The sequence below is a fragment of the Cydia pomonella genome, chromosome 20 (genome assembly GCF_033807575.1).
Source record: "Cydia pomonella isolate Wapato2018A chromosome 20, ilCydPomo1, whole genome shotgun sequence".
Classification (NCBI taxonomy): domain Eukaryota; kingdom Metazoa; phylum Arthropoda; class Insecta; order Lepidoptera; family Tortricidae; genus Cydia; species Cydia pomonella.
This window is the reverse complement of record NC_084722.1, coordinates 8700264-8720422: the sequence shown is the minus strand read 5'-3', so window position 1 is coordinate 8720422 and position 20159 is coordinate 8700264. Positions and strand designations below refer to the sequence as shown.

Below are 20159 nucleotides of genomic sequence, written 5' to 3'. Positions count from 1 at the left end.
TTGTCTAATGTCATCAACATAAGTAGGTAGCGTACAGTACTGCAGTTATTAGTGTCCATTCCGTCTTATGAGCACTTCGCCTATTTTCAGATTCACCTATAAGTCCTACAAAAGAGAGGAGTTTCATAAAAATAAAACGGCGTTTTTATTATTTTCTAGCGTACCTTGTACAGTTAAAAGATTTAATATGTGACCCATTTCATACCTTGTCAGCTTGTCAGTGACAATAGTATGAGGCCTCTAGCGACTTTCATGCCGTTTGTCACTGTGACAAGGTACGAAATGGGTCACAATTTAAATCTTTTGACTGTACCTTACAGATAGATAACAATCAACATGTTTAATACTCCTCTGTGACAATCACACGGATCACACCTTTCTCTCCTTTTATGGCAAATAAAAGTAAAGCTATCTTACTAATTTACATGTTAAATGCGTAACGATCGACCATTTTATGAGACTGATAATATGAGAGACAATTGAGAGTGGGCGAGCTTCCTTAATTCGTGAGTTTTATTAGCAAATTCGTAAGTTACCTTTCTTATACAGATTTTAATTGAATAATAATAACTCTCCTAAGAAACTATTCGAAGACGTAGGTACCTAAATCCAGGCTACTTAAAAATATAAAAGTCAAATATTTTTTATGTAATAAAAATAATTTAATTTGTTCACTTGTTTTTATAACAAAAGGATACTATTTATTTTGTTATCATTAAAAATTACTTTAACATCAATAGCATAGTTATATATGCATGTAAACTAACTTATCTATAAAATATGTATGTAATACTAAATTTTTATTAAACTTGATACCAGTAATCAAGTAGGTGCGGCGGCTAAAAGATTAAGTTTAAGCATCGCAATACGGCGGAGAAATGCTGCCGGCATCCTCGACACCATGCCAAATGTGCCAATTTTTTTAGATGCGTTTTAATTTTTTTAATTAGTAGTAATTGTTATTATTTAATATTTAAGTCAAGGACAGATAATTACAGTAATGTAAAAAGAATCCTAAAGTAAGGGTTTTAAGTCCAGAAGTTATTCACGATTAATAGTCGTTATTACAAAATGAATTACCAACTTAAATGAACACGGAAACATTAATTTACTTAATTAATTACCAATTTGGTCATCTTATGTGGCCAGTAAAAGTTTCATAAGTAGAAAGTTGGCGCAAAAAAGTAAGTAGGTAAGTAAATACGTTTATATAACGTCAAGAGATTGATTGGCTGCGCCCTTTTTGGGTGAATTCTACATTCTCGACAGATGACATTCCGTGATGCAAGCTACCTGTTATGTGCGCAGGCTGTGCTTACTGATTTTCATTGTGTGCTAATTTGTGTTTGTTGTGGATGTATTTAGGACGTTGTGTGGCAACATTGAGTTATTATGTTGTTAGTCACCGCTCAATATAGTTTTAGTTGAAATAATATATACGTAAACGACTAAATTAACTAGTTCGCATGCTGCAAATTTGACTCATGAAATCAGCAAATGAAGTTACTAAATACTTAGCATACCTACTTAATATTATTATAATTTACACATTCTTTGTATACAAATTGTCTAGAAACTGGTTAGATTACCATAACCCGTAAAACGAGGGACTATTCTGAAAGTCCTTGGAATCGCAACGAGGAAAACAGCAGTTACGTGAGTATGGCAAGAGTCGCAGGTATGCCAGAATTCCACTTATGTCTCGTGTGCGAAGACAGCAATTACATAATTTAACATGAATCTCGGTGTCCTTAACCGTATGCTGCTCATTATTATAATGTATCTAATTATGTGTGTAAGATCAAGACAGCGACATGATCTTTATTCATAGTTGAACGTAAATACAGTAAGTATGAGTGCAAGATCGTAATTTATTCGAGATGTTTCTCTATTTTATGCAAAATAGCTAGAACGCAATGTGTGGAGTATCGTTCTTACATGTTAAGGGGCCATTTATTGAACAACTTTCAACTTTTATACTAAGACGTAAGTCTGGCCGTCACGGGCTCTTGGGCTATCGTCGTCGTCGTTTACGAAAATCTACTTAGCTATTAATAATAATACTTAGTTAAGCACAACTGACAGCAATAATATAATGAAATAAGCTGGACATGTCAAACACTATATCTTTAATATGGATTATGATTATGGACTCATTTTTGGCGCTCAAGCCAAGTCAATACATGAAAATAAATCTTATGATCAACATTTTACTAAGTACTTATAAAAAAAAATGTTTTTAAAGGTGTCACAAACTAAAAAATAAAATAACCCATTGATAATTACTACGTACAGCTGAACGGTTTCTAAATAATTGATAATAACAAAAAAACTGCATGTAACTTAAAATAAAATAACAAGCGTGTGAAATCCTAAATTCAACAGATTTTAATTGGTGAAACCATAACAACAGTGAAACTAGTCGTTCCCAGGAAATAGTTAGGTACATATAAGTAGGTACCTTTCTGAAATACCATATCAATTTAGTACACTCTGGTTGTCCCCGTCTGAATTCCTTTTATTAGCATGAATAATCTAATTCGATTTTGTACAACTTTATTTATATATAGGTAGAGACTATAGGTACTCGTAGGTATATGTAGAGTATACTTGGGTCTAGGTAAAACATGTGAGTTAAGATTCAAAATTTACATTGGTTTAGCTTTTGTATATCAGGGAGCCGTTAGTAAAAAAGCGCTTATGTCGTGTGTAGGTTTTCTTAAATATTAAGTGAGTATTTAGTTGGTTTACGGGACTCATCATTTTAGTCACCAAGCGAAATCCAATCCAACTACATTTATTTAGCTAGCATTCAGCTGAATGATAAAAATATTTACATACTACACCCATACTCATAAATAGAATTATGGATAAGGACTCAATATCCATTTTTTATTATAAATAACAGTATCCTATAGCCAAAGGAAAGGAGCGATTGGAGCTAGACCCAAACCAGCACGGAAATGACTTATAACTTCTTTTTTCATAAGTAATTATGTATCAATGCTGCAATTAAGGACCCAAGTCACAATCGCCACTAGCCAGTAGGTACTATTAGTAAATAGTGCCACCACATTATCGTACAAGACTTCCTCCAAACTTATACAAAGAAAAACTGATAAAGAAGAGGATTGGTTCCTTTAGGAATTCCACCCCATAAGTATTACCGTTAAAGCGATAGGAACCTGACTCAAATAACAACGGAAATGACTCATAACTTCCTTTTTAATAAGGAATAATGAATCAATTTTGCAATAGAGGACCCCAGTCACAAATGCCACTAACATAGATTACCACCACAACATTATCATACAGACGAGCAAGGCTTCCTATGTCGGGTCACGCGGACGTATTTTCATGATATGCGCGAGCGCAAGTTAGTCGCTATTTCAACCAATGTAATTAGACCTCGAGGTTCGTTGCGATAAGCCAGTGTTTTATTAGGGTTCTGTACCTCAAAAAACGGAACCCTTATAGGATCACTTTATTGTCCGTCCGTCTGTCTATCTGTCAATACAGTTTTTCTCCGGGACACGTGGAGGTATCGAGTTGAAAATAAAATCATATACTCAAGTCTGCAGTCCCTTGAAGCTGTGAAAAAAAAACAAACTTTTAAGTTAATGTGAAAAAAAAATACGGCCGTTTATGTTGCAAAAAACGTATATTTCGACAGTCTCAAGGGAATCAAAATTCATAGGGTACTTCCCGTTGAACTACAATTATGAAATTTATTAAATAATATTATCTTACACTACAAGTACAGGGAAAAATCTGAAAAGTATACATTTGTAAGAAAAAAAATTATAAGAAATCTGTATGGATGGAACCCTCGGTGAGCGAGTCCGACTCACACTTGTCCGGTTTATTTTTTTTATTTTTCATACTGTCATCGATCCTGTTTTCTGTGAGAACAAATTCAATCTAGCAATAATAAATCAGACACAGTTACAGTGGAAGCGGTGGTTTTTAGGGTTCCGTACCCAAAGGGACCAACGGGACCCTATTACTGAGACTTCTCTGTCCGTCCGTCCGTCCGTCTGTCACCAGGCTGTATCTCATGAACCGTGATAGTTAGCCAGTTGAAATTTCTACAGATTATGTATTTCTGTTGCCGCTATAACAACAAATACTAAAAACAGAATAAAATAAATATTTAAGGGGGATCCCATACAACAAACATATTTTTTTGCCGTTTTTATAAATAATGGTACGAAACCCTTCGTACGCAAGTCCGACTCGCACTTGGCCGGTTTTTTACTGCACACAAAGCTCGCCATAGTAAAATAACCGCATATTGTGACGTGACAGGTATCGAGTAGTTCAAAAGATACATAAAACATACATTTGAAATACCTAGGGACTTTTTTTGATAAAAATGTTTTAAAATCATTATCATATGATAATATTCCTCGACTTCTTCGATGTCTCGACGGAATGATGGCGTCGATAACGGTCTTTACGCCTGCTCGACATGCCTACCTTCCAACTAGTACTCGGTACGCGGTTGCAATAGCATTACTCGCAGTCCCGGTCACCGCGCAACCGCAGCGCGTGCGCATCCGGTCAGGATGTCTACCGTACGTGATCTTTACGTCTTAGAGCCACCCCACACTAGCGTTTCCCGAGCGTCGGCATCTGAAACTGCGCAGCGCCGCCATTTTCCATATCGCTGATCAGATGCCGACGCTCAAAAGCTAGCGTCTTTTGTGTGGGTGACGGTCAGATTCAGACTACACCAGCGTTGCGATATACTGCAGGAAACGTCAAATTTAATACAAATGTCTCGATAAAATAACCTGCATGGCACTCAACTGGAATGATGTGAACAGTAGCGACCGTAACCCATGGTGTCCAAAGCTTAGAGTCTAAAGATATGACGGTTTGGTTATTAGGTACCTAAATAAAGATTGGATGCGATAAGCGTTATTTTTCATGTAGGTTAGTCTAGTAGCTATCTGTCTTTGGGCTTCGTTTGCTAGAAAATAAATCGAAAATTGACTTTTGATTGTATTATTATAGTGTCAAAACGTCCCAACATTAGGAAAACAACATTAGGTATTTATAAGTGGATCGGCACGGTATTGTTGTGCTAAAAAATGTAGTCTAATCTCTAGATAAGCCAAGAATACCTACAGTATTCATACTCATCAAAATATAGATTAAACTACCAAAATACTACTGTATTCTAACTAAAAACTTTTTTCGTCATGATAATCAATAGATAATTACTGATGTATGTGTGTGTATTATAAATAAATACGTTTGAATTAAAGTAGATTGTCTAAATTTTTGACAAACTGCATAACAGATAATCATACACAAAGTGGGCTTTCATACGAAATTTATTTCAATTATGTATTGCAATAAATACTAACATAATGTTCAAAGGGCAGAATTAATGCCTAATGCCATTCTCTACCAGTCAACCATTGGACTAAACAGAGACATATAAAAATGGTGGAAGGAGAAAAGTAAGAAGACATTTATAAGAACTATCGCAAACAACTGAAGAATCTGATAAACTACATATAAAATATACAAACAAATAAAAATTGTGGAATGTATATAATTAGTATACTTAGTACTACATATATCAATTTCAATTTCAGAAATTTCACGCACACGAACGTATGTCTAGTATGTTTAGTTGAATAGAATAGATGTGTCTCGTTATATACAAAGTCAATGGATACATAGACACAATCAGTAGCCAGGGTGAGTGCTCCCGAGCTAAATATAGCCCAGCCACTATGGGTGCGGTTTGCTATTCTACTTATTTCTAAAACGACGTAAGACAATTTTATTGATACTGCTTTATGTCGTTTCAAAACTGTAAGTCACGCTTACAATAAAGAAGCAAAGCTTTTACTTACTGCTTCAGACATTCCTGATTGGAAACAAGTATGTTTTAAACCTGTACTGTATCAGAATACAGTTTTTTTTAAAATAGAAACACCCTTTTAATGGTTGTTACTAGAGAACTACTTCAAAAGGAGAATTTTTTTAAACATATCACACGATCTATGTATAAATTTGAACAAATCTATTAACACATTATTCACCAAAATAATAAATAATGAAACAAAATCAGCTCAATAGTTTTGGTACAAATAATTGCATAAAAAATCAATGTCATGAATGTGCACACTTAGATATGTCATATTAACAAAAACTTAACATAGGCATAAGGAAATCCAGCCACCCGTCTAGAAAACGATGAATCACGTAGGTATTGATAGGTACTATCTTCTAGAGAGTTAGTTATCAACGTGCATACCTATGTAAATACAAATCTAAAATTCAAGGACTGCATACTGAAGGTGGCCACAGTTTTCGAAACCACGACAGGAATACTAACTAGTTAGGTACTATACAAATAAACATTACACGTTTAAGATTGTATCAACAGATGCAACGATATGGTAGAATATAGCTATCGATTTACAAGTCAGCATTTCTATTAAATGCCACCTCACGTATAGCTTTTCTTATTGCACTTACATAGCACCTATGCAGCCTTCCTTTTCCCTCATTAATCACATCTCATCTAATTGTTGCACAACACTCGGCAGAAAATATAACATATAATATAATAATCGCTCAGTTACGCTAAAATAGCTCCTGCTTTTCAACAATAGGGTCCACAATTGTACAACGTTGTTGACTGTAAATCTTAACTTTCAAATGGTCCAACCGATCAATAATTAGAAATAAATTGGCTGAGAGCAGTTTGATCGTAGAAAGTCCAGTTAACGTCTGGTAGGTGCCGATAAAACTACAGCTCAAAACACATTGATTGGAGTACATCTACATAACAAGGTAAAAGTAAAAGCAGAATATTAATTAAGACAATTAACAGCAGTAATAAATTACTCGTGTATTCACTATAACATAGGGCAACGCCCTGTGTAGAAGCGCTTTTAACTATTAATAGCCTTTTTTCCTAAGCTCTTCAGCTCTAGGCAGAAGTAGATTAAAATTTTAATCAGTATGCGACTAATTTTGATTTAGCGTTCAACGTATACTCCTAGTCATTTGAGATAAAAAAAAAACTAGTTTTAATTTAAAAGTCAGTAATTCTTGATATTTTTTTATTAAAACCATATCCGAAGGTAATCCGTGAGAATTTGCAAGTTTCATTAATTTTTTAAACAAGAGAAAGTATGATTAAAAGGCGTTTTTTTTTTCACTTTGTAAGGATTGCTCTAATTTGAGGATTTTTTCTACTTACCTCAATCGGAATCACTTTTTTTTTCAAATATAGAACAAGTTTGACGAAGGCACTACATATACACTGATGAATAACTTTCGGCGTAGTCAATATCGTATATTTTTCGTACGTAAAATAATCCGCCATGTCAACATTAATTCAAAGTAACCACCACAATAATTTTATTCGTTACCGATACTATGCAAATGTTTATAATTAACAACGACTTTAATATATTAATTACAATAGTAGCAATCCCTCCTTCTTCCTCCACTCCCTCCTCCGCCTATTCCTTCGTTATGTGTTTAAAACAGATTGGACAAGTGACAAGTGGCTTTTAAACAATAAGTTTTTCTGACGTTACTTAGTGATGTGATATTATAGACTTTACAAACTTTCAACTATATAATACTGGACACTGTGTGACATAGGTTCATCAGCTAAATAGCTGCTCGCCTAAAATTACATAATAATACAATAATGTCTATCAACGACATGTTTCTCAACACATTTGCGATCTGACAGCCGCACGCCTGTCAGTGTAAATCGACCTTTTTAGCGTCGGACACACGTTTAATCGGGCCATTCGACCCGCTGTGCCCTTTTCATTGCATGTCGACGTTATTACAAAGCATGAAGGCCTACTTTCAAATGCTTTCATCCATAAGTGTTAAAATGCCTTTATGCTGGCACACTGAGGTAATTCATGAAATGGAATGGAATCACATTGCAAGATCTGAGGTAGCGCCATTTTGATTTCAGACTCTTAAACCTAATAATAAAAATAACTATAATGTTAAATGGAACGGTATTCTAATTATAATTTATTTTTATCTGATAAGGCCCCTACAAGCGTACACTTAACTTAGGGCCTGTTTACATATTGATTAGTGTTTGGTACGAGTTAATAGATTTGCTACTAAACGCAAGTACTAACTCGGACGATCGATGTTCGAAATGAGATTGATATGTCACAGTTTTTTACAATTATTTGGTTGAGTTAAATATAATACCCGTATTATAAATACGCTATATGCAATTAATGGCTTTTTATAAAAAAAAAAAGAATATAAAATTAACTATTTTATTTAGTTTCCTTAAACGCACTTACCTATTTACCCATACCCACAATTTAACGGAGTTCACAAAAAAAAGGTGTATAGAAAGATAGAATAGGAAAAACAATAAAAGATTTCATAAAAAATGGCATTCGGAAAACACTTCTGAAAAGAAAGACTTCTGAGAAGAAACAATACAAACATTTTAACATCTTCCTTAAAAACTGTTTCCTGCAAACAAAGGCAGTGACGCAAGTTCTCTTCGCCTGCCCCCTGACCCTTACGTAAGCCTTGTTCGCGCACTTAACACGTTCGATCGCTCACTACAATTACTTATATGCTTTATGTAACCGACCTGAAAGGCGCGAATAGCCACTGGGCGAATGCTGACGGCGGTAGTTATAAGATGATTTGGTACAGAGTTGATGAACACGGTGTTCTGCCTTTTCGCTGAAGTTTTGTTGTCCGATTCTCACTTACCAACTTTCTTTCGCGGATGATATACTTCGGCAACCAACATTCGGCAACTTTTAATTAAGGTAACATTTTACTTGGTAGAATTATTGTTAAGTAGATTATTATTAGAACACAACATTTGGAATACATTTCAGTCACCATACTATTGAATCGCCTATTATTCAACGCCTAGTCACTTGACAGAGTCAAAATAGGTGCGACGACGAGCGAAGCGAGCAGGAGCGTGTTAGGTCAACTGCAAATAACCAGAACCGACTTTTTTTGCATCATACGATGTTAAATCGGTACAAACACAACAACATCATACATATAAATGTTAAAATCTAAATCTAAAAATAAATAAAACTAATCTTAAAATAAATAATTAAAAACTATCTCCCTGCGGCATGGTGCCGTAGATGCTGGCAGCATTTCCTTGTTGTATCGCAATACTTATTCTCTGTGCAAGGAAGCTGCCAGCTCTACGATCACCGGTAGCGTCTGCTAATGTTTTAGCTAAATCCTTGAGTAGTGTAGACGCATTCGGACCCCACGGGCCAAGGGTCTCGACGTCAAAAGGTACGAAATCGTATTCGGGGCCGAGACCCCTATATTTGATATTTTTTAATTTTTCGGCCGCCTCTTTTTACTTTGTATTAGATTTACGAAGTGATTCTGCTACCTAAAGTGTCGTTTTGACGTTGTTAGCCAAACATACAGTTGCTAACAGTTAGTATTGTGTTGAGTTGCCACTTGATCATTCGGCAAAATTGAATTATGCGAATAAATGGTTGCAAAATAACATTCGGTAATATAATTTTCGGACATGATTTAGAGAACCGATGAACACATCATCTTCCTCGCTTTTGTCCCAGATTTTTGCCACTACTTCCCCTGGAGCCCAGGGTTCGGTAGGCGACTAATCTCAAGACTTGATATAGGCAAGACTAGACACAAGTTTTTACCAAAGCTACTGCAATCTGACCTTCCAATCCAGAGGGAAAACTAGGGCTTTTTGACAGCCTTGTTTCACGAAAAGCAACTGGTAAATACCAAATGATATATAAGTTCTGAAAAAGTCATTGGTACGAGCCGGGGTTTGAAACCGCGGCCTCCAGATTGAAAATAACACGCTTTTACTGCTAGGCTACCGGCTATCTGGTGGCGGTTTGTGTAACTCTTAACACATTCACCGCTGAGCTACGGTCGTAGCGCTACGTCATAGCCAATAACATGTATTTCCCGGTATGCAGCGGAAATGCTTCGTAGAGGCAAAACAACAACGTGTCGTTTAGCGCTGAATCCGTTAATTGTATTTAAATTAGTATTTAGTTAACGTGCAATGTAACGTAACGTGCATGAAATATTTAACGAAATTACATTTTAACGAAATTTGCAGTTGAAAACATGCCGCATGTTCAGGACAATGTAACCTAAAACGGCAGGTGACAGGGTCAATGAACTGTCCTACTACGTAATTTTGCTTTCATTATTATACTGACTCGTCAATTCAGTTTTATATTAATTCGAATCATACGCTTTTTATATATCATAAAAAATGTAACTATGATACCTACTGTTCGGAAAATAAGTACGTTCTTGAACTTCATTCTTAGATACACCTTAAGGGACGTAGTTTCAGTACAAATAATGCATTGTTTTGCTTACCTATTTGTCTACTTTAACTCTTTATATAACGCGGGTATTCAGCGTTTGTAAAATATTGGGATTAGAATCCGGATCCAAATATTTGAACACCGCCTTACAAAAGACATCAACGCGTAATCTTATATGCGCCCTGCCCTGCTCTTATATGCCCTTTCATAATATGCGTGGTGGTCAAAAACCGTGGGTTCAAACCTTGGTTGTGCTGCATAGAAAAAGAAAAAAAAATCTCAAAAAAATGCAAAAGATAAAATAAAAAAATAAAAATAAATATTATAGGGACATTCTTACACAAGTTGACCAAGTCCCACGGTAAGCCACGAAGGGTTGTGTTGTGGGTACTCAGACAACGATATATATAATATACAAATACTTGAATACTCTGAAACAAATATCTCTGCTCATCACACAAATAAATAATAAATAAAAATAACGATTCGAACCCAGGACCATCGGCTTCATACGCAGGGTCACTCTCCACTAGGCCAGACCGGTTGTCCAGACTAAACATTCGGCCAGGATCCTAATCAAACACAGACAAAAGGCAAATAAATAATTCATTATGCTTGGCGGGGCGTCCTAAAACCCGATTTTTGTCGGCTAGTCTATTTTAAAATAATTAATGTTTATTCTAATACTAAAGACCAATTCTCTCAAATGAATAAACAATGAAAACAATGAGAAAAACAACTAAAAATATTTAAACAAGAATCAATTAAGTCGTAAGCCAAATTATGCTTAAGCTTGCTACCTACTCGTAGGGTACACTTTTGAAGAGATTATAGAATTGAACATGTTTGAAGGTAATGTAGTAAGTAGTGAATGTGGTTATGGAAGGGCATACATATTTAGCAACAAGTATACGGGGTAAAAAGAAAAAAACCCGTTCTGAATTTTCCTTTAAACGGTAAATCATACTACCTACTTACCTATACAAAAATAACTATACCTACCTTCTTCTTCTTCTTTTAAAATATGGCTTCCATTAAATCTATGTTGATTTTGCCAATGTCAAGTTTCGTTGTAAGTTTTAAGTGTGCTCGTAGAGCATGACGTTGTTCGGTAGTTGCTTTTAGTAAAGAGATAGCTGGACTTTACTAAAAGCCACGATGGATTGCCGGATGTTGATTAAAACATGGTTAAACGCGTTTCAAGATTAGTTTTTCATTAACTGCACACTTCCACGATAGTTCACTGCATAATAAGCTATCAATACTACACTTTGAACAACATAAATGAGCAAAACACAAAAAAATATTCTCGAGACGTCTTCGCCATCTTGAATCTCAACGACAACCAACTATACCTACCTCTCGCGTAGAATGATGCTCTCCATGACAATTAATTTATAGGGAATACTCGTAGTTGTCATGGAAAATGTTGGTATTTTTTTTTTTTTGAAAATGAGCGCATTCATTTATTTAGAAATATAACCTTTAAAACTAATATAATTATGGTAAAACATATTTCTTATTTTTTTTAAATTCATCATCATCAATATTTAAGAGCTATGCTCTTGTCGGTGGAGTAATCGCCAGTCTTCTCTTTGCTGGACCAGCCTTTTTACTTCCTACGACACGTCAGAAACTTTATATTTTATTTGGCTGAGATATGTTAGCCTGGGCCTTTCTCTGCGTCTTTTCCCCTCAATCTTGCACTCCAGGATGTTTAAAAAGAATCTACGGTGCCGTATCAGGTGCCCAACTATCTTGCCCATTCTGTTAGCTACTGTGTCTAAAAGGCATCTCTTCTCTCCTGCCATGCTCAGTACCTTTTCGTCTTCCTTTCTGTCCAGCTAATCCTTACCATCCTCCACCAACAGCACATTTCAAAGGCCTACAACCGCCCTCTTAATTATTATTTTTTAATTATCTGGGTCAAATAAGATCATAGGGAGCATCATTTGACGCGAGAGGTAGGTATAATGACAATAGTACTTCACAAAAAAACAAGTTTGTTTACTTTTCTTTCTTACCTGCAATTCTCCAACGTTTAACGTATCAAGACAAACAAATGTGTCCTAAAAGGGTCCAAGTTTTTATAGAAATGGTAAAACAAAATGATAAATTTTGTCGTGTCTAGAGCGAAGTGTTTTTCATGAGATTATAAATGGGTTTGTCGCGTTGCTTGAAGGGACAATGGTATCAGCGTGATTCGGACCACCGGGGCTCGCTGAACATTTATTATGTGACAGGTTTGAGGTGCCTATATTATGCTTTTGCATTTGGTTATACACCGTGTTTTTTTTTATTTGCTCTAATTTCGAGGGTGCATTCCTGAGCTTAAATTAAGTAACTTTCTCAAAGACACCGATATTCTAATTAACTCCATTTCGGAGATTATCATTAATTAATTTTTATCTTATAAGGCCCTTACGAGCGTGTACACTTGCCTTAGGGCCTGTTTACTTATTGATTAGTGTTTAGTGCGAGTTCATACATTTGCTACTAAACGTAAGTACTATCTAATTGAAAACTGTGACATATCAATGTCAGTTCGAACATCGATCGTCCTAGATAGTACTTACTACGTTTAGTAGCAAATGTATATTTGTACTAAACACTAATCAATATGTAAACAGGCCCTAAGGCCTGTACTGTACACGCTCGTCCCTGGGCCTTATCAGATAAAAACAAAATTAATTTTTATCTCCGAAATGGAGCTAATTACAATATTGGTGACAAATTAAATTAATTTAAGCTAAGGAGCTCCTTGAAATTAACGGAAATAACAAAAAGTTCCATGTAATGTTTTAAAATGAGAGCGTAACATCGATTGTATGGGAGCGCCTTTTTAGCGGCGGGTTCGTGTGACTCTTGATGAAGAAGACATAATTATAGTTCGTGTCATCCACGATAACGCGCAGATTTGTGAAGTCTTACCTTTAATAACATGACATTACAAGTCAAGGCACGCGTCTTCGTGAATGACACGATCTATATAGCCAAACGTGAAATGTGTCGTTGAGGTGTTACGTTCTGGTCTTCATTAGCAGTTCCACTTCATCAAATGTTAATGAATAAAAACACATATTATTTGAGGAGTTCCTTGGATTCTCGTGGATCCCATCGTCAGAAGTAGATTTTGATAAAAATACGACCAATCTGTAAGTATATACTTTGCATTAAAAAAAAAATGGGTTGAGAAATAACGGAGTTTTGAGGAAACAAAAAAAAACATTTTTGGTACAACCTTTTATCGTTGACTGTACTTTTCTTTCCACTGGCAATTAATAATAGTCATCGAGACAATTCTTAAAACCCCAAAATGCAATTAGGTTGCGTCGTTTTATCACAGAGTTCCCATGGATTCTGTCTCCATCATCAGATCAGCTTGATGGTACTATAATATGGCATTGTCACCCGACTTACATTATGTATGCAACATTTCAGCTCAATCGGAAACCGGGAAGTGGGTCAAATTTAGCTTCCAGGATTTGACCCACACAAACATACATACAGGGCAATTTAAATAAAAGCTTGTAAAAAGCAACCGTCTGGAATTTATGTAGATGTTGGTTAAAAAGTGAAACAAGCCAATACTAGAGATAAGATCAGAGTTAAGAACAAAATGTTTTGTAAATACTTCTGGCTGCGAACCTTGAGCACGGAATCGGAAGGGGACCGGTTCCAGGGAGCTTTGGTTTTATTTCAAACGTCTGCGGCTGCTTAGGTAACTGTAACTATGTCTGGCTGGAAGAAAACGCTGTTGACCATTAAGTCCATACTATTTAAAAAAGCATCCGACGGTCATGCCGGTTGTTGTTTAGTTTTCAAATCATGTACTAATAAGTGAAACAGCAAGGCATTTAAGTTTTATTTGGTTTACTCCTACTTTGGGGCCAAGAGAACACTGGGGCAAAATGAAACACATATATGAGACTGTTATACTGCTCCTCTTACCCCACATGACCTTATAAGTACAGAAATGCAATGCACTTTCTTATAAGACATTTACCTACTTAGATGCATCGCCACTGCCATTCTAGTCACGAATTTTTAGATCAGTATTTTAACAGAATACTTACGCAGAAGACTATCTAAACTACTATAAAGTGGTTAGGTGTGAATAAAGTAGTAAGCAGCAGTAGTATTGGGGCAAGAGAAACACTTTTAGGCAATTCTCATACTGTTTCCAAGCAAGCAAAAGCATGTTTCTCATAGGTTTTCACCCACATGATCCTAATGCACAAACAAATTTAATTTGGACGAAAATTCCGTAACAATTTTTCCGGTAGACGAGGGTCACTTTTCTAGTTATTTTATTTCCCTTCACCTAACTTATAAATGCTAAATGTCCTGAACTGTCCAGTTTGGCGATAGCTACGATACACGTTTGTAAACTGACCCCTAACCGACTCACAGTTGGCGCGTTTCTAGACAGAAGTAAAAGCATTTACTAACGCTACCTAAACACTAACCGTTGCACCTTGTCCTACATCCAGAGTGATGTCTCAAAACGTTAACTTCTTGAAAGTTTAAAGCTTTGTATTCCGACAAAAGCTAGTTATTTCCGCTATATTACTCAAACTTACCGGTTAAATTATAATTCCAATATTCCCAAAAAAGCACAACACTTAAAACCTTTCGTTCGGAAATTAGTGTAACTTTATCAATTCCAATTTAAACCTCACTAGCACTACTTTCGAATGCGGGTAGGAGCGACACAAACGCGCGCGGAGACGGTCCACCGGGTACTGAAGAAGTGAGGAGACACGTCACTGGCGCGAGCGCAGGCTCACCTTTACTTCGGCGTGTAGCGCGATTGATGATAGTTGATACTTAGCTTGGTGAGAAAATATTTTTTAGATTTATTCTTTGTATCATGATCAATAGACGCCGACGGTTAGCGATTACTGTTCCCTACGCATCTCCAGGTTTATTTCAAACGCGTTTTTGTTACGTAATGAGTGAATTAAACCTTTGTGACGTGATCGTGATTTCACAATGAGCACACTCACCCAGAGGATTCCTGTTGTATTCCAACTTTAAAGTCCAAGCCTTATGAGTTTAAGGTTGACCGTTGCCGTAAAAGAATTCCTACCTAGTTGCGAAGAGGAACACGCAAGGAACTCGTACAAGTAAATTTAACCACGCATTTACTTTGCATGTTCCTGTATCCGTGCCTCATATTTCTTAACCTAATTACGTCACGAATGTCGGTGTCAATACGGCAGCTTTATGTCTAGTTCGCTACAACTAACCGATTTAGCTAACTATTAGTATTTATAATTTCCGGAACAAAACCAGATATTGACTAAAATGCTCTGTATTACAGAGCTATTAAGATTTACAATAAAATTCCTGTCTAATTAAAAAAAAAAATGTCTACTAGCTACTATGGGGTATGATATGTTGGTCGTATTTGTCTACATGGCAGCATAATAAAGACTATATCTTTATTGCGTGATATTATTGAAAAATGACATCCATAATTCACCTACTGCTCGATAAATGCTACTACAGTGTATCGAAATTCATATTACATTATGTTTAAATGAAAGATTTATCCTAGTTTTGTCTCAAATATTAAGTTATAACTTGTTCTTGTTGTTACCTACTCTTAATATTTATTTAAAATCACGTTAAGCTTGTCCTATATGCATAAAACTTATAGTTGTTTTAGTACTAAGATTATTTTGCGATAACCTACCAGGATCAATGCACCTATTGTATTGTGTAATGTAAAAGTGTACCTACTTGGATTCCTATAAAAAATCAAAACAGGGAAAGTAATCCAAACATGACTAGTATGTTTTACGCAATCCGTCGATCTTCTATCCGTTAACTGTCCCTTTAATGGCTTGGACGAAGGTAAACCGACACGTGTACGGCAATCAAAATGTAGACAAAAACTAAAGTGAGACAGTCTTCTTGGCCGCTGAAGAAGTCAGTCCTGATGTCCAGATGCTGGAGATAGCGGATGTGGTCTCTGTCCGCTTCAAAGGTGCCGTAATCGTTAATTATTTATTTAACGTACAACTTTATTATTTATTTAAACTTTATTGCACAAATATATACAACTATTTACAAATGGCGGACGTAATGCCAAATGGTATTTTCTACCAGTCAACCATAAAATCCACTATATTATATTAAAGAACTTTGTAAGTTATTTAAATTGTTTTGTATTTGCTACACCCTATTCAGGGTCCATGTGATACCATAAGAAATGTGTAACTACTACCTCAAAATGTACCATGGAAGCAAGAAATAAATAAATACTGAATACAAACAGATAAATACAATGTATTTGTCATAAAAATGGCTCACGCCTGCAAGTATCAAGAAGCGCCAGCATCTCGGCCTCGATACCGCGCCCCTCACGCTCCATCTAGCTATCTGTTTCACATTAGCAAAACGCTGGCCAAAGACGGATGAACGCAAAAACGCATCAATACCTCAAATTATTATCATCATCCTAAATTGGTCGATCATTACGGTTAGCTTCGGTTTAACTGGATATTTTAGGCTTTCTGAGTAGTCTTCATTACATCGAACATACTCATAATCTTACACAGTTATGTAGAATACAGTTATCAAGAAGCTAGATAGGTAGGCCTATTGGCCGAATTCTTTAAAACTAAGTAATTTTGAATTAATAAAAATTTGAAAGTAAATTATGAAAACTTACCTATTGTCCTGTATGAATTCCTCCTCAAGACTATTCTAATGAGTCCATCTTGATGTGGTGGTGTGTAGTGTTTTAGGGTTCCGTAGCTAAAATGGCAAAACGGAACCCTTATAGTTTCATCAAGTTTGCCTGTCCGTACGTCCGTCCATATGTCACAGCCATTTTACTCGAAAACTAGAAGCTAAGTATATCTTTATGAAAATTTGAACATAAGTAATTAACTAATTATGTAGCTTTTGTCAGCTGCTGCCGTATTGTATGAAGATATGGAACCCTCCATTATACGTGGCCCGATATACCTTTGTCGGTTTTTTTTTAACCCTTTACCCTCTTCCAATAGCATCCTCAGATGAACTCCCTGTAGTTTATCATATTATTGAAAACTATTTAAATTTCAGGTCAATCAGACACCGAGATATCGTCAGATGACAACCAAAACTCACTAATTACTACCACAAGTTCAGAGCCATAGTGAACCATAGTAGTACCAAAACAAAGTGGATTTTTGTTTAACATCGCTGCCCAATAGTATTCGTTACTTAGACCAAGCGAAAGAAAAAGTAGGGGTGGTGTCATATCAAAAAGTCAAAGAGCTGGTGCAAGATACTCCACCGACAAGACTGATCTATTAGACGCCCAGATATTAAAACTTGCCAAGCCAAATAATGCAATTTATATTTTTCAAAATATAGATTCTAAATAGAATGGAATAGGAGACCTTTTTATAGGGCGACTAAGAGGTTAATTTATTTTGTAATTAGTGAGTTTTGGCTTTCACCTGACGATATGGTTACGTTTTTTTAATTTCAACTTTTAAAACCAGTGTTTTACGCTTTTTTTAAGTGTCTATCTTCTTGAAATTTCTCGCAAAATTAATTCAGAGTGAGCGTATCAAAGTGGTCCTTAGCGGGATTAATTAATTAGTAATTTACATAATGAATGTACCAGCTCCTAACAAGTTTGTTTAAATATGAATGAGAACGTAAAATAGAAGAAATAGCATTATAAATTATGATTGGTACAATTTATTTTAAACAAGCCTAGAACAAAATATTGTTGGAGAAAGGGGGAAAATATACCTACAATATGTATTACAAATGCTCTATCACACATCAAATTAGAAGAAAATAATACAAAAAGAACACTGCAACACACGTAGAGGTAAACAACGTGCGGTCTTACCGCTAAAAAGCGACATTTTCTAGACAACATTGAGGTAGCGGATATTAATAAACATGTCGGTCGGTGCAAATGCAATTAAAGAAAACTATCACTAAATACACACAAGACAAACAATATATCACGCTAATAGAAATTACAATACACACATAAATAAATACATGTATAACCACTGACATAAATGTAATACCTCAATGTGTATAACCGAGTCAGCCAATAACCAATTTTCTCTATACCGTTTAGATCGAAGTATATTAAACAACTTAGCAGAATAACTAGTCTGTGCGGAAAGAGAAAAGTCGTGGAATGTAAGGGAACCCTTACATTCTACGACTCTTCTCTTTTCGCACAGACGCGAGGTGTAAGTACCCTCCTCTCATTAAGGTTTAATACCATAGTAAATAAAATAAATTATACACATTAGATAACCCTCAAGTTCCTACAAAAGTGCCCGTTAGAGTTAAACCACGGTTAAACTACACATTACCATATTTTGCCGATAACTACATAACATTACAAGCTAGTGTTAAGGGAACAAGACCCTTTAAACTTTATCTGATTTGATATCTTATTGCAATGGAGCATGGTGCATAATTACTTAGATACTTAATAAACCTCACTATTCACTATACATATTTATTTTGGATAATGTCGGTAATGACCATATCATCTAATAAATAACTGTGGCACGGGCGCCTGGGGCACTCTTTACTTAAGTACTTATGTTTTCTACTTAAGATATTTCCAGCGGCGTAGCGTATGTGTTTGCCGCCCGGGGCCGATCAGAAATTTGCCGCCCCAATTTATGATCAACATCACTTAGTCAGGTCATAAGTTCTATCACAAAGATTTTTACTGATAAAAAAAATATAGATACAGTTTTGCATTAAGTATTCATTTTTTATACTACGTCGGTGGCAAACAAGCATATGGCCCGCCTGATGGTAAGCAGTCTCCGTAGCCTATGTACGTCTGCAACTCTAGAGGAGTTACATGCGCGTTGACGACCCTGACACTCCGCACCCTCACTGAGCTCTGCCAACCTTACTCACCGGCAGGAACACAACACTATGAGTAGGGTCTAGTCTTATTTGGTTGCGGTTTTCTGTAAGGTACTTCCCCAGTTGGGCTCTGCTCTAGATCTGGAATGTCATCCGCTGTTCTGCCCATCACAATGCCCATACCTCTCTTTTGGACGTAGTTTAAGGACGGATCCGGGTTCAAACATATGCAATATTCGAAAAAGAAGTTATATTTTATTTTATTTCGTGTGTATTCGCATCTTACGACAATCCCAAAGTAAACAAGTAGTAAATAAAGACGAGCTTTACATTAAAAAAAAATATTGCATTTTTATCAGTATAAAATAAGCTTTCAAATCATGTCCAACTTTTTTTATTAAAAGCTTTGTATAACATTTTATTTGTAAAACTTGTGACCTCACTAAGTAGTTAATAGACAAGACAAAGTTAGTTGGAAAAGGTAAAATACAAAAAATATCCTCAAAAACTAAAACTCGACTACTGAAAATTTAAAAAGAAAAAAAAACATCTGAAATAATCACACAGAAAATAGCGTATATTTAATTCTTTTACATAAAGAAATACAATGTAACATAATTTATTGAATTACGTTCATACAGTGTATACAATTACACTGTATGAACGAGAAACCCGTCAGATTTTAACCACGTATTCCTGTCTTAAGGAGCAAAAAAAATTATTTGTATTTTGATCAAATTCGGCAAAAAAAAAGTGTCATCAAAATCAAAGTGATTTGTTAAGATTAAGTTAGTGGAAAACGTTTTCTCCCGAAATGTAATTTCATAGAAAAAAATACCGCTATTCTTCCCTCTTCAGGTAAAGGTTCAGATGAGAATGTTTTCTTATTACATACGTTTTAGAGCGCGATTTTCAGTAGTCTGCCTTACATTGAATTATTAATTATGGAGTTATAAT

At 35.5% G+C, this 20159-nt stretch overlaps 1 protein-coding gene across 4 annotated transcripts in view; it reads right to left on the bottom strand.

Moving 5' to 3' along the window:
• The window catches only part of LOC133529162 (zinc finger CCCH domain-containing protein 13), a 115712-nt gene extending 100375 nt beyond the window's left edge, over positions 1 to 15337 (bottom strand). For 2 of the 4 annotated variants that reach the window (XM_061866808.1, XM_061866809.1), the window contains exon 1: positions 14924 to 15336. The gene's annotated coding sequence lies outside the window, so the exon portion shown is untranslated. Of the gene's footprint in view, positions 1 to 14923 lie in introns of all 4 variants that reach the window. The other 2 variants (XM_061866807.1, XM_061866811.1) reach the window with 2 other exon arrangements.
• Between the last annotated feature and the right edge of the window lie 4822 nt (positions 15338 to 20159).